Source organism: Bos javanicus, chromosome 9 (genome assembly GCF_032452875.1).
Source record: "Bos javanicus breed banteng chromosome 9, ARS-OSU_banteng_1.0, whole genome shotgun sequence".
Lineage (NCBI taxonomy): Eukaryota > Metazoa > Chordata > Mammalia > Artiodactyla > Bovidae > Bos > Bos javanicus.
This window is the reverse complement of record NC_083876.1, coordinates 83,198,791-83,213,009: the sequence shown is the minus strand read 5'-3', so window position 1 is coordinate 83,213,009 and position 14,219 is coordinate 83,198,791. Positions and strand designations below refer to the sequence as shown.

Below are 14,219 nucleotides of genomic sequence, written 5' to 3'. Positions count from 1 at the left end.
AATATATATGTACACTGTGACACGATTACTACAATCAAGTTAATCAGCATATCCATAACCACACATTGCTATCACAGTTTTTGTAGTGAGAACACTCAAGATCAACTCTTGCAGCAAATTGCAGGTATACCATACAATATTATTAAGTATAGTCACAGAGAACTGTTGTAGCTCAATCATAAAGAGTCTGTCAGTGGTATAGGAGACCTAGATTCAATCCCTGGGTTGGGAAGATCCCCTGGAGAAGGAAACAGCAACCCACTCCAGTATTCTTCCTGGAAAATTCCATGAACAGAGGCACCTGGTGGGCTACAGTCCATGAGGTCGCAAGAGTCAGACATGACTTAGTGACTAAACCACCACTGTCACACGCTGTTCATTAAATCTCCAGAAGTGATTCATCCTGCATAACTGAATGTGTATACTCTTTGAACAACATCTCCCCGTTTCTCCCATCCCCAAGTCCCTGGAAAACACCTTTTTATTTTCTGCTTTTATGAGTTCAAATGCTTTAGAATCCATATATAAATTACATCATGTAGTAATTTGTTTTTCTGTGTCTGGCTTATTTCACTTGTCCTCCAGGTTTGTCCATTGATGCTTTCGAATTGTGGTGCTGGCAAAGACTCTTGAGAGTCTCTTGGACAGCCAGGAGATCAAACCAGTCAATCCTAAACAAAATCAAGTCTTAACATTTATTGGAAGTATTGATGCTGAAGTTGAAGCTCCAATATTTTGGCCACCTGATGTGAAGAGCTGGCTCATTGGAAAAGATCTTGATGCTGGAAAAGATTGAAGGCAAAAGGAGAAGGGGAAAACAGAGGATGGTTAAATAGCATCACCAACTCAATGGACATGAGTTTGAGCAAACCCCAGGAGATAGTGAAAGACAGGGAAGCCTGGCAGGCTTCAGTCCATGGAGTCGCATAGTGTCAAACATGACTTAGTGACTGAACAACAATAACATATATGTACTCACATCGTCTTTATCCATTAATCCATTGATGAACACTTTAGATTGTTTCTATATATTGAATATTGTGCATAGTGCTTCAGTGAACACAGGGGTACGGATTTCTTCAAGATATTGATTTTATTTCCTTTGGTTACCTACCTAGATATGAGATTGCTAAATCATATGGCAGCTGTATTTTTCATTTTTTGAGGAAAACCTATGCCGTTTTCCATAATGGTTGTACTAGTTTACATTCTCATCAACAGTGTACCGGAGTTTATTTTTCCCTATAGCCTTGTCAGCATCTCTTTTGCCTTTTTGTAATAGCTATTCTAACAAGTTTAAAGTAATAGCTCATTGTAGGTTTGATTTCCACTTCTCTGATGATTAGGGATGTTGTGCACCCTTACCTTCATATACCTGTTGGCCATTTGAATGTGCTCTTTTGACAAGTGTGTATTCAGGCCCTTAGTCCATTTTTTAATCAGGTTTGTTTTGTTTTTATTGTTTGTTTTTGCTGTTTGACTGGCCCAATTATCTATATATTTCATATTAAACCACATACCAATTATATGGTTTGCAAATATTTTATCCCATTCTGTAGGTTGCTTTTCCTTGCAATCTCATTGAAAAATAGACAAAATTCATTGTCTGTTTTTGCTTTTGCTCCTGTGATTTTGGCATCATATCCAACAAATTATTGCCCAGATTAATGTCAAGAAGCTTTTCCCCTATATTTTAGTCTAGTAGTTTTACAGTTTCAGGAATTATGTTTATTCCTTTAATCTGCTTTGAGGTGATTTTTGTAGATGATGGAAGAGAAGGGTCAAATTTCATTCTTCTCCATGGGGATATCCAGTTTTCCCAATATTGAGAAGAGATTAACTTTTCCTTATTATGGGTAATTAGCATTCTTGTCAAAGATCAGTTGACTACAGTTGTGTGGATTTATTTCTGGGCTCTCTATTCTGTTACACTGGCCTATATGTCTTTTTTTGCAAGGATACTCTTTTGATATAGCTTCGTAATATAATTTGAAATCAGGAAGTATGATACCTCCAACTTTGTTTTCCTTTCTCAAGATTCTTTTGGGGTTCCATATGAATACTAGAATTGTTATACTACTTCTGTAAAGAATGTCATTGGGACTTTGATAGGGCTTACATTGAACCTATGCACTGAATCTATGCAATCTTCCATTGAATCTTTGGGTAATATGGATATTTTATGAATTCTTCCAATCCACAAACAAAAGATGTCTTTCCGTTTATCTGTGTCTCTTGATCTCTTTTACCAATGCTTTGTAATTTTCAGTGTATGTCTTTTGTGTATTATGTCAAATTACATCTAATATTTTATTCTTTTTGTTGCTACTGTGAACTAAATTGTTTCCTTAATTTCCTTTTCAGCCAGTTTCTGTATTTTGTGTTGTTTGTGTATAGAAACATGACTGATTTTTGTATGTTGATTTTGTACCCTTCAACTTTACTGAATTCATTTATTAATTCTAACAGGTTTTGTTACTTGAGTCTTTAGAGTTTTCTACATATATAATTATGTCATCTGCAAATAGAGAAAAATTTACTTCTCCCTTTCCAATTTGGATCCTTTTTATTTCTCTTTTCTTAACTCATTGCCTTGGCTAAGACTTCCAGTACCATACTGAATAGAAGTGGTAAGAGTGAGCATTACTGCCTTGCACCAGTTATTGAAGGGAATGTTTTCATTTTTTCCTCACTGAATATGATGTTAGCTGTGAGCTTTTCATAAATGTCCTTTGTTGTGAACTTTGGAAGAATGTATTCTGTTGCTTTTGGATGGAATGTTCTGTGTATATTTGTTACATAAAACATATGATCTGATGTTTCCTTAATGATATTCTGTCTAGACGATCTACCCATTGATATAAATTATTACATTTCTATTTCTCACTTTTGTCTGTTAATACATGCTTTATGTATTTAGGTGCCCCTATGTTGGGTGTATAAAAATTTACAAATGTTAGATCCCTGATGTTGGATTGACCCCTTTATGATTATAGAATGTCCGTTTTTGTCTCTTATTATAGTCTTTGTTTTAAAGTCTATTTTGTCTGATATGAGTATAGCTACCCCATCTTTCTTTTGGTTTCCATTTGCATAGAACAGCTTTTTCCATCCTTTCATTTTCAGTCTGTGCATTTCTGAAGTGAGTCTCTGGTAGAAGCGTAAAGATGAGTCTTATTTTTTACCCATTAAGCCACTCTATGTCTTTCGATTGAGGAATTTAGTACATTTACATTTAAAGTAATTATTGATATGTATTTATTTACAGCTATGTTGTTAATTATTTTCTAGTTGTTTCACAGCTCCTCTCTGTTTCTTTCTTTTCTTTCTCTCCTCCTTTGTAATTTGCTAACTTTGCTTATTGGTATTTTTTAATTCCTTTCTCTTTAACTTTTGTACATCTGCTTTTTGCTTTGCAGTTACCATTAGGCTTACATATAACAACTTATAAGAACTTAAGTTTGATAACATTCTAAGGCTCTATATTTCTGCTCTCTACCTCCACCAGGTTTTATATTTTAGAAGCTGCATCTTATATCTTTTTATCTTGTATGAAAGTATTAGTCCTTCAGTCGTGTCCAACTCTCTGTGATCTCATGGACCAAAGCCTCTGTCCATGGAATTCTCCAGGCAAGAATACTGGAGTGGGTAGCCATTCTGTTATCCACAGGATCTTCCCAGACCAGTGATTGAATGTGGGTCTCCCGCATTGCAGGCAGATTCTTTACCATCTGAGCCACCAGGGAAGTCTTATGTATCCCTTAACTAATGATTGCAGTTATAGTCCTTTATCATATGATTCTTTTGCATTATTCTCTAGTACTCTGTATCTCATCTTCTAATTCTCGTGAGATTGTCTTTGTACAGCAGATTATTTCAATTTTAAAGAACTAAATCTAATAAATTTAATAAATAATTTATTGTTTTATTGAAAAAAATTAATAAAATAATAACTGCCCAGCTTATCAGTTATTTTTCTTCACAGATTATGCTTTTGGTATACTATCTAAAAGTACCCCCATCATCACCATACCCAAAGTCTTCTAGGTTTTCTTCCATGCTATCTTTTAAGAGTTTTATACTTTTACATTTTATATTTATAGGGTTGACCAAAAAGTTTGTTCTGGTTTTTTCATAAGACGTTATTGAAAGACCCAAACAAACTTTTTGGCTAACCCAATATCTGTCATCTATTTTTGGTTAATTCTTGTGAAGGTGATTTTGGCATTTTTGAAGTACGAAAAGATTTCCAGGATTGGTACCCCAGTTTATAACATTATAGCTATGTAAAATGAGGATTTGGTTTACATGAGCTTGTTTTTTAACCATCAAAGAATCAATTAGTTTTTAAGTTGGAAATCACTTGCTCTAGTGGTTTCTAAATATCTGTGTTTACGTTGGTTTCACTAGAGTTACCTGGATGGTTGGATGGATTTGGTTTATTTTTTTTAAAGTTAATTCTTAGGATCTAATAATCAAGAAGGGACTTTAATGCATATGAACATAATTGACGATTATATGCTACTACTGTGTGTAAGTGCCCAATATGCTACTGGAGATCAGTGGAGAAGTAACTCCAGAAAGAATGAAGGGATGGAGCCAAAGCAAAAACAATACCCAGCTGTGGATGTGACTGGTGATAGAAGCAAGGTCCGATGTTGTAAAGAGCAATATTGCATAGGAACCTGGAATGTCAGGTCCATGAATCAAGGCAAATTGAAAGCAGTCAAACAGGAGATAGCAAGAGTGAATGTCGACATTCTAGGAATGAGCGAACTAAAATGGACTGGAATGGGTGAATTTAACTCAGATGACCATTATATCTACTACTGTGGGCACGAATCCCTTAGAAGAAATGGAGTAGCCATCATGGTCAACAAAAGAGCCCAAAATGCAGTACTTGGATGCAATCTCAAAAACGACAGAATGATCTCCGTTCGTTTCCAAGGAAACCATTCAATATCCTGGTAATCCAAGCCTAGGCCTCAACCAGTAATGCTGAAGAAGCTGAAGTTGAACGGTTCTATGAAGATCTATAACACCTTTTAGAACTAACACCCCCCCCATCCCCGCAAAAACAACACACAAAAAAATGTCCTTTTCGTTATAGGGGACTGGAATGCAAAAGTAGGAAGTCAAGAAACACCTGGAGTAACAGGCAAATTTGGCCTTAGAGTACGGAATGAAGCAGAGCAAAGGCTAATAGAGTTTTGCCAAGAGAACGCACTGGTCATAGCAAATACCCTCTTCCAACAACACTAGAGAGGACTCTAAACATGGACATCACCAGATGGTGAACACTGAAATCAGACTGATTATATTCTTTGCAGCCAAAGATGGAGAAGCTCTATACAGTCAGCAAAAACAAGACCGGGAGCTGACTGTGGCTCAGATAATGAACTCCTTATTGCCAAATTTAGACTGAAATTGAAGAAAGTGGGGAAAACCACTAGACCATTCAGGTATGACCTAAATCAAATCCCTTATGATTATGCAGTGGAAGTGAGAAATAGATTTAAGGGAATAGATCTTATAGAGTGCCTGATGAACTATGGACGGAGGTCCATGACATTGTACAGGAGACAGGGATCAAGACCACCCCCATGGAAAAGAAATGCAAGTAAGCAAAATGGCTGCCTGAGGAGGCCTTACAAATAACTGTGAAAAGAAGAGAAGTGAAAAGCAAAGGAGAAAAGGAAAGATATAAGCATCTGAATGTAGAGTTCCAAAGAATAGCAAGGAGAAAGTGCTGCACTCAATATGCCAGCAAATTTGGAAGACTCAGCAGTGGCCACAGGACTAGAAAAGGTCAGTTTTCATTTCAATCCCAAAGAAAGGCAATGCCAAAGAACGCTCAAACTACTGCACAATTGCACTCATCTCACATGCTAGTAAAGTAATGCTCAAAATTCTCCAAGCCAGGCTTCAGCAATATGTGAACCGTGAACTTCCTGATGTTCAAGCTGATTTTAGAAAAGGCAGAGGAACCAGAAATCAAATTGCCAACATCCACTGAATCATGGAAAAAGCAAGAGAGTTCCAGAAAAACATCTATTTCTGCTTTATTGACTGTGCCAAAGCCTTTGACTGTGTGGATCACAATAAACTGTGGAAAATTCTGAAAGAGATGGGAATACCAGACCACCTGACCTGCCTCTTGAGAAACCTATATGCAGGTCAGGAAGCAACAGTTAGAACTGGACACGGAACAACAGACTGGTTCCAAACAGGAGAAGGAGTACGTCAAGGCTGTATATCGTCACCCTGCTTATTTAACATATATGCAGAATACACCATGAGAAATGCTGGGCTGGAAGAAGCACAAGCTGGAATCAAGATTGCCGAGAGAAATATCAATAACCTCAGATATGCAGATGACACCACCCTTATGGCAGAAAGTGGAGAGGAACTCAAAAGCCTCTTGATGAAAGTGAAAGTGGAGAGTGAAAAAGTTGGCTTAAAGCTCAACATTCAGAAAATAAAGATCATGGCATCCGGTCCCATCACTTCATGGGAAATAGATGGGGAAACAGTGGAAACAGTGTCAGACTTTATTTTGGGGGGCTCCAAAATCACTGCAGATGGTTATTGCAGCCATGAAATTAAAAAACATTTACTCCTTGGAAGGAAAGTTACAACCAACCTAGATAGCATATTAGAAAGCAGAGACATTACTTTGCCAACAAAGGTCCATCTAGTGAAGGCTATGGTTTTTCCAGTGGTCATGTATGGATGTGAGAGTTGGACTGTGAAGACAGCTGAGCGCTGAGGAATTGATGCTTTTGAACTGTGGTGTTGGGAGAAGACTCTTGAGAGTCCCTTGGACTGCAAGGAGATCCAACCAGTCCATCCTAAAGGAGATCAGTCCTGGGTGTTCATTGGAAGGACTGGTGCTGAAGCTGAAACTCCAATACTTTGGCCACCTCATGCAAAGAGTTGACTCATTGGAAAAGACCCTGATGCTGGGAGGGATTTGGTGCAGGAGGAGAAGGGGACGACAGAGGATGAGATGGCTGCATGGCATCATTCACTTGATGCACATGAGTTTGGGTGAACTCCGGGAGTTGGTAATGGACAGGGAGGACTGGCGTGCTGTGATTCATGGGGTCGCAAAGAGTCGGACACAACTAAGCAACTTAACTGAACTGAATGCTACCACTGTGCAGTAGGTAAGGTATTTAAGTTTATTTAAGGAGGATGGCTCAGCTGGTAGAGAATCCACCTGCAATGTGGGATATCTGGGTTTGATCCCTGGGTTGGGAAGATCCCCTGGAGAAGGAAATTGCTTACCATTTCAGTATTCTGGCCTGGAGAATTCCTTGGACTGTATAGTCCATGGGTCACAAACGGTCAGACACAGCTGACTGAATTTCACTTCACATAGGGCCCAGAGGGCCAAAGAATGTTCAAACAACTGTACAAGTGCACTCATTTCACCTGCTGGCAAAGTAATGCTCAAAATCCTTCGAGCTAGGCTTTAGCAGAACCTAAACTAAGAACCTTCAGATTACAAGCTGGGTTTAGAAAAGGCAGAGGTCCCAGAGTACATTGTCACCCTGCTTATTTAATTTATATGCAGAATACCTCATGCAAAATACTGGGCTGGATAGATCACAAGCTAGAATCAAGATTGCTGGGAGAAATATCCGCAACCTCAGATATGCAGATGATACCACCCTAATGGCAGAAAGTGAAGAGGAACTAAAGAGACTCTTGATGACCGTGAAAGAGGAAAGGGAAAAAGCTGGCTTAAAATTCAATATTCAAAAAACTAAGGTCATAGCATCCAATCCCACCACTTCATGGAAAATAGAAAGGAAAAATGTGCAGACAGTGAAAGATTTTTATTTTCTTGGTGATTTTTTTCCAAAATCACTGCAGATGGTGACTACAGCCATGAAGTTAAAAGACATTTGCTCCTTGGAAAAGCTATGAAAAATCAAAAAAAAAAGAAAAGCTATGAAAAATCTAGACAGCATATTAAAAGGCAGAAACTTTGCTGACAAAGGTTCATATATTCAAAGCTATGGTTTTTCCAGTTGTCTTGTACAGATATGAGAGTTGGACCATAAAGAAGACTGAGTGCCAGTGAATTTATGCTTTTGAATTACAGTGCTGAAGAAGACTCTTGAGAGTTTCTTGGACTGAAGAAAATCAAAAACAGTCAATCCTAAAGGAAATCAACCCTGAATATTCATTGGAAGGACTGATGCTGAAGCTCCAATCCTTTGGCCACCTGATGCGAAGAGCTGACCCATTGGAGAAGACCCTAAAGCTTGGAAAGATTGAGGGCTGGAGGAGAAGAGGACAACAGAGGATCAGATGGTTGGATAGTATCACTGACTCAATGGAGATAAGTCTGAGGAAATTCCAGTTGATAGTGAAGGACAAAGAAGCCTGGCATGGTGGAAAAGAAGCCATAGCAGGCCACGGAGTCACAAAGGGTCGGACATGACTTAGTGACTAAACAACAACAATAAAGCAAAAGGGGAATTTAATACGATTTAAAGAAAGTGGAAACTCAAACCTAATTTTACCATTGTCACCAATATTCACCTAAACAATACACCAGTGGTCAAACCTGAGCACAGTGCTGACCTTCTAGTGGATGGAAGCTTTAGAAAGGTACTTTATCCTTTGACAAGCATCATTTTATGCTAACACTACTATGACTAAGTTTCCATGAGAATGTAGACTCTTTCTGAAAGTGCCACATCATGTGTATATTTTAAAATGACACATGATAGTGGCTCTTGAAATATTCAAAAATATTTCAGTTCTGTATTTCTCAAAATTGCATAGTAAATACTATTTAAGTCTAAGCATCAAGAGATTTATCTACAATGTCCCTATTCCTTAATGCTGAGAGGCCATATAGACAGAACCAGTTGGGGGAAACAATATGCCACTGGAAAAAGTAACAACAGGGAATGGAGGTGAGGAGTGACTGAGAAGGGTATCAAGGATACAGGTTATCTTATCTTCATTGATAAAAACTGTATATAATCTCACATCTTTCCTTACCCATAAGACCCAACTTCAGCTTTCTCCTTGAGTTTACCTAATTTACAAGCATTGCTTTATTAACATCCAAAATAAGTACTTACAAAGAAATGGTGAATTCCATTCTCCTTATGTCATAAATCCATGTCCTGTGCAGCATTTGGGGTATAGATTACACGTTTTGCTTTATAAATTATGAGAGGTACAGTTTGCAGTTTACAGGTTGAGCTTGCAGCAGTGGAGACAGAACAAACCTTGGACTTTGAAATAAATTTGACCTGCAAATTATCAAGGAAAAATTAAATTGACAGTTAACAGTTAAACCTATCCATGGTTAGCCAAACAAAATCTTTGAAGTTCTAAATAGGAAGATTTGTGTTCAAGTCACATACTCCTGTCTCCTAATGTATCAGTCATGCTACAGCAAAGCATGCCCAATCTGATACTGTTTCTTATTTGTTTGACCTGGTACACACTCATTTCAACACAGCTGATCACCTCAACCAGCACCAGTTTCCCAAAACAATGCTTCTTCCCTCCACTGTCTGTTAATAATGCTGCTAAGTCACTTCAGTTGTGTCCGACTCTGTGCGACCCCATAGATGGCAGCCCACCAGGCTCCCCTATCCCTGGGATTCTCCAGGCAAGAACACTGGAGTGGGTTGCCATTTCCTTCTCCAATGCATTAAAGTGAAAAGTGAAAGTGAAGTCGCTCAGTTGTGTCCAACTCTTAGCGACCCCATGGACTGCAGCCTACCAGGCTCCTCCATCCATGGGATTTTCCAGGCAAGAGTACTGGAGTGGGGTGCCATCACCTTCTCCCTGTTAATACTAGACACATTTTAACAATAGTTTTGGACATTGTAATTCATTCTGAAATAGTGATTTTGACCCAGATATTTTCACTTTGTCAGAAAGAGGAAAAACAGTCCTAAGGCAGATAGCTAGCCAAGAAAATGGAAACAAAGAGTCCTCTTTGCCTAGCCTTAATAACACTGAGTGGCCATTGGCTTCACTTCCACAGAGTAGGCAAATCTAAGTAGAATATGGAATAAACTTCTCAAGGAATTTTATTAATGATCTTTCTATAAAGGAGAGCTGGGTCTGAATGATCCTCACTGTTGATACACTGTGTCATCACACCTCCTGTCTTTTTTTTTTTTTTTTTGACAATCTATAAAGTTTGGTGAAAAATTATTTCTTTTTATTTGATAGGCAACACAATTAGTAATAAAGAGGAAACAGCCTAGACAGAGGAGTCAAGAGTTCTAGATCCTCTTATTCCGTTAGAGCTAACCTTGGGCACGTCACTTTTCTAAGTCTCAGGTTCCTCTTCTGTAAGATGAAAAATTAAAATATCTCATATTATCATTACAAGAATCAAAATGGGAAAATGTACATGAATGGGCTTTGCAAAAATAAGGTTCTACTCATAAAGCATCAGTTATGCTGTTTCTGCCTGCAAAGGGATTTAAATTTGCATTTACTCATTTACTCCCTCTCAATCAGTCCTCCTTGAGAAAAACTTATAACAATCTTTCTAAAACAGAAGACCAGAGTTAGGGGCAAGATTAGAATAAATCTAGTCCCCAAAAGGAATTGTAACTATAAATTTGGCCTAGTGAGACCACACAGGGAAGCAAGTAGTCTTTGACCACATTTACAGTTTCAAGAAGAGGCAGTTGAACTCTATGAACACTGAGTGATACCCTGATCGGCTGATGTCCAATCAATTGATTTCCACTTGAGAATGCTATTACATCTTTAGCATCTAGATGGGTGGATGAATTGAATTCTGCCAGGAGTGAACTGCACAAATGCACTCATCTCACACGCTAGCAAAGTAATGCTCAAAATTCGCCAAGCCAGGCTTCAATAGTACGTGAACCATGAATTTCCAGATGTTCAAGCTGGATTTAGAAAAGGCAGAGGAACCAGAGATCAAAATGCCAATATCCACTGGATCATTGTAAAAGCAAGAGAGTTCTGGAACATCATCTACTTCTGCTTTATTGACTACGCCAAAGTCTTTGTGTGGATCACAATAAACTTTGGAAAATTCTTCAAGAGATGGGAATACCAGATCACCTTACCTGCCTCTTGAGAAATCTGTACGCAGGTCAAGAAGCAACAATTCGAACTGGACATGGAACAACAGACTGGTTCTAAATCAGGAAAGGAGTACGTCAAGGCTGTATATTGTCACCCTGCTTATTTAATTTATATGCAGAGTACATCGTGCAAAATGCTGGGCTGGATGAAGCACAAGCTGGAATCAAAACTGTAGGGAGAAATATCAATAACCTCAGATATGCAGATGACACCACCCTTACGGCAGAAAGTGAAGAGGAACTAAAAAGCCTCTTGATGAAAGTGAAAGAGGAGAGTGAAAAAGTTGGCTTAAAGCTCAATATTCAGAAAACGAAGACCATGGCATCTGGTCCCATCAGTTCATGGCAAATAGATGGGGGAACAGTGGAAACAGTGTCAGACTTTATTCTGGGGGGCTCCAAAATCACTGCAGATGGTGATTGCAGCCATTAAACTAAAAGACACTTGCTCCTTGGAAGAAAAGCTATGACCAACCTAGACAGCATATTAAAAATCAGAGACATTACTTTACCAACAAAGGTCCATCTAGCCAAGGCTATGGTCGTTCCACTAGTCATCTATGGATGTGAGAGTTAGACTATAAAGAGGGCTGAGCACCAAAGAATTGATGTTTTTGAACTGTGGTGTTGGAGAAGACATTTGAGAGTCTCTTGGACTGCAAGGAGATCCAACCAGTCAATCCTAAAGGAGATGAGTCCTGAGTTTTCATTGGAAGGACTGTTGTTGAAGTTGAAACTCCAATACTTTGGCCACCTGATGTGAAGAACTGACTCATTTGAAAGGACCCCGATGCTGGGAAAGATTGAAGGCAGGAGGAGAAGGGGATGGCAGAGGATGAAATGGTTGGATGGCATCACTGACTCAATGGACATGAGTTTGGGTAAACTCCTGGAGTTGGTAATGGACAGGAAGGCCTGGTGTGCTGTAGTCCATGAGGTCGCAAAGAGTTGGACACGACTGAGGGACTAAACTGAACTGAACTGATGTGAAGAACTGACTCACTGGGAAAGATCCTGATGCTGGGAAAGATTGAAGGCAGGAGGAGAAGGGGATGAGATAGAATGAAATGGTTGGATGACATCACTGACTTGATGGACATGAGTTCGAGTTGGTCCGGGAGTTGGTGATGATGGACAGGGAAGCCTGGCATGCTACAGTCCATGCGGTAGCAAAGAGCCGGACATGACTGAGCAACTGAACTTAACTGAGGCGTGAACAGCTGCTTCACAGCTGGGAGCTTCCAGAATGCTAAGGTGCAAAAATGAGTCACGTTTTCTGAAATTAGCTCTGGTGATTCTATATTGAAAAACACGTTACTCCATAGAGAACTATTCAAAGGCTATACTTTGAAAATACAGGACTGAACATATATACCATTGTAAAAACTGTTAAAATCTTGATTGTAAGCATATGCTACTGTATTAGAATGCTCTGTATTACATAAGAGAGTTGAAATAACATCTCTAGATATATAACTGGATCCCTAGTTTACTATTTTTGTACAGGTTAACAATAATGTCTGTAGAGACTAATTACTCGATAACATTGAACAAAAATGAAATGAGGCTGGGCTTATTTTAAAATATCTCTACCTGGCACCAGCAGGACTTGGTAAAATTATGAGCTTGATTTTCTGTTCCATTGGTGAAGTGTGACATAAAACTATCAAAGACCACCTGTCGTAGCGCCATATACATTTAAGTATGGAGTTTCAAATTACACTTCCAAAAGAAAAACTCCATTATATCCTGCACTTAATAAAAGGCTTAGTTCTCCAATGAAGGGGGATTCTGCTTGCCTACTCTTCCAGCACTAGGACTACTTTTTTAGCTTGCCTCCGGAAACTCTGGATAAGGTCACTGATTTCCACTGTATTCTAAGTGGTTTTGTTTACAGAAATAGCTTCTCTTAGATTTAGAGGTTTGTCATGAAGTTCGGTACTAAGAATATCGACCACTCTGGACTGTCTCCAAAGCTAACGGATCCTCCTATAAGCAAGAACTTATTTTTGTGCTTCTGTGATCACACAGGCCAAGACGCCCTTCCGCAGCATAATTCAAAGTCCTCATTAGGTACTCAGTCATCGAGTGCCCCATGTCTGGAAGTGTTAGTCGCTTAGCCGAGTCCGACTCTTTGAGATTCCATGGACTGTAGCCCACCAGGCTCCTCCGTCCGTGGGATTCTCCAGGAAAGAATACTGGAGTGGGTTACCATTTCCTTCTCCTGGGGATCTTCCCGACCCAGGGATCGAACTGGGGTCTCCCGTATTGCAGGCAGATTCTTTACTCTCTGAGCCGTTATTTTCCATGCTCTTGGTTCTGAAGCTGCTCAGTGATTTCGGAGTTTACCTAGGCATAAGCCTACCTCCAAGAGAAAAGGCTGCCACCCAGTGAAGAAAAGGGAAAAAAAAAAAAAAAATAGCTTAAGATATTGGAAGTCCAGCTTCGTCACAATACGTGTAGTTTTTTCCTCATCTTAAAATATTTACTCACATCTCCCTGGAGAGTCTTTTAAAATAACTTCTGAGACAAACTTCAACCGTAACTAATTAGTGGCTGCTTTCTAGAAACAATTTACAAAGTGTACCTGCAGAATTCTCGTCTTTTTATTAAAGACACAGCTCTTAATATCTGTTTCTAGTAGGACCCATAACCTTCAGCCAGCAGCCCCGCCCACTTCTAAATCCGCTTAGAGTGCCACCTCCTCCTTTGACGTTCAGCCTATCACATATTCTCTACTGGCTCAGGGTAGCTATCGCGAGACTCTAACGGTATCTTTCGAGAGTCTCTAACCGTGTGGACTTGCGCAGAAGAGACTCATGAAGCTAGGGTTGGAGAAAAGGGGCGGGGCGTCCCGACGTGCGCGTTCACCTTGACCCCACGCTCCAGCGCGCGCCCGGCATCTAGGCGCTGTGGTTTCTGGGCCCCCCGGGAACCCCAACACAAACCAGCATAAAGCGCGCGTGCACACCTCAGGCCGATGTTCAGTGGATAGCGAATGCGTGCCCGGGACCTGCAGGGGCATCAGAGGGCCCTGGGCCTTGGTGCAGAGAGGCTCTAGGGGCTTGGAGAAACAGTCTAGGTAGGCGCTTGGGTGATAGAGGG

At 39.6% G+C, this 14,219-nt stretch overlaps 1 protein-coding gene and 1 long non-coding RNA gene across 4 annotated transcripts in view; one reads left to right on the top strand and one right to left on the bottom strand.

The window, feature by feature from the left end:
* Positions 1–681: 681 nt before the first annotated feature.
* LOC133254130 (uncharacterized) lies at positions 682–13,853 on the bottom strand. 2 transcript variants are annotated; one of them, XR_009738579.1, is made up of 3 exons: positions 12,708–13,853; positions 9,108–9,281; positions 682–782 (listed from the first exon to the last, which is right to left on the bottom strand). It is a non-coding gene; the product is annotated as an uncharacterized LOC133254130 (long non-coding RNA). The 2 variants fall into 2 exon arrangements; XR_009738580.1 differs by having other exon boundaries at positions 13,702–13,853.
* An 80-nt stretch (positions 13,854–13,933) lies between these two features.
* Positions 13,934–14,219, top strand: part of SHPRH (SNF2 histone linker PHD RING helicase) — a 91,355-nt gene continuing 91,069 nt past the window's right edge. For both annotated transcript variants that reach the window (XM_061428233.1, XM_061428231.1), the window contains exon 1: positions 13,934–14,196. The gene's annotated coding sequence lies outside the window, so the exon portion shown is untranslated. The remainder of the gene's footprint in view (positions 14,197–14,219) is intronic.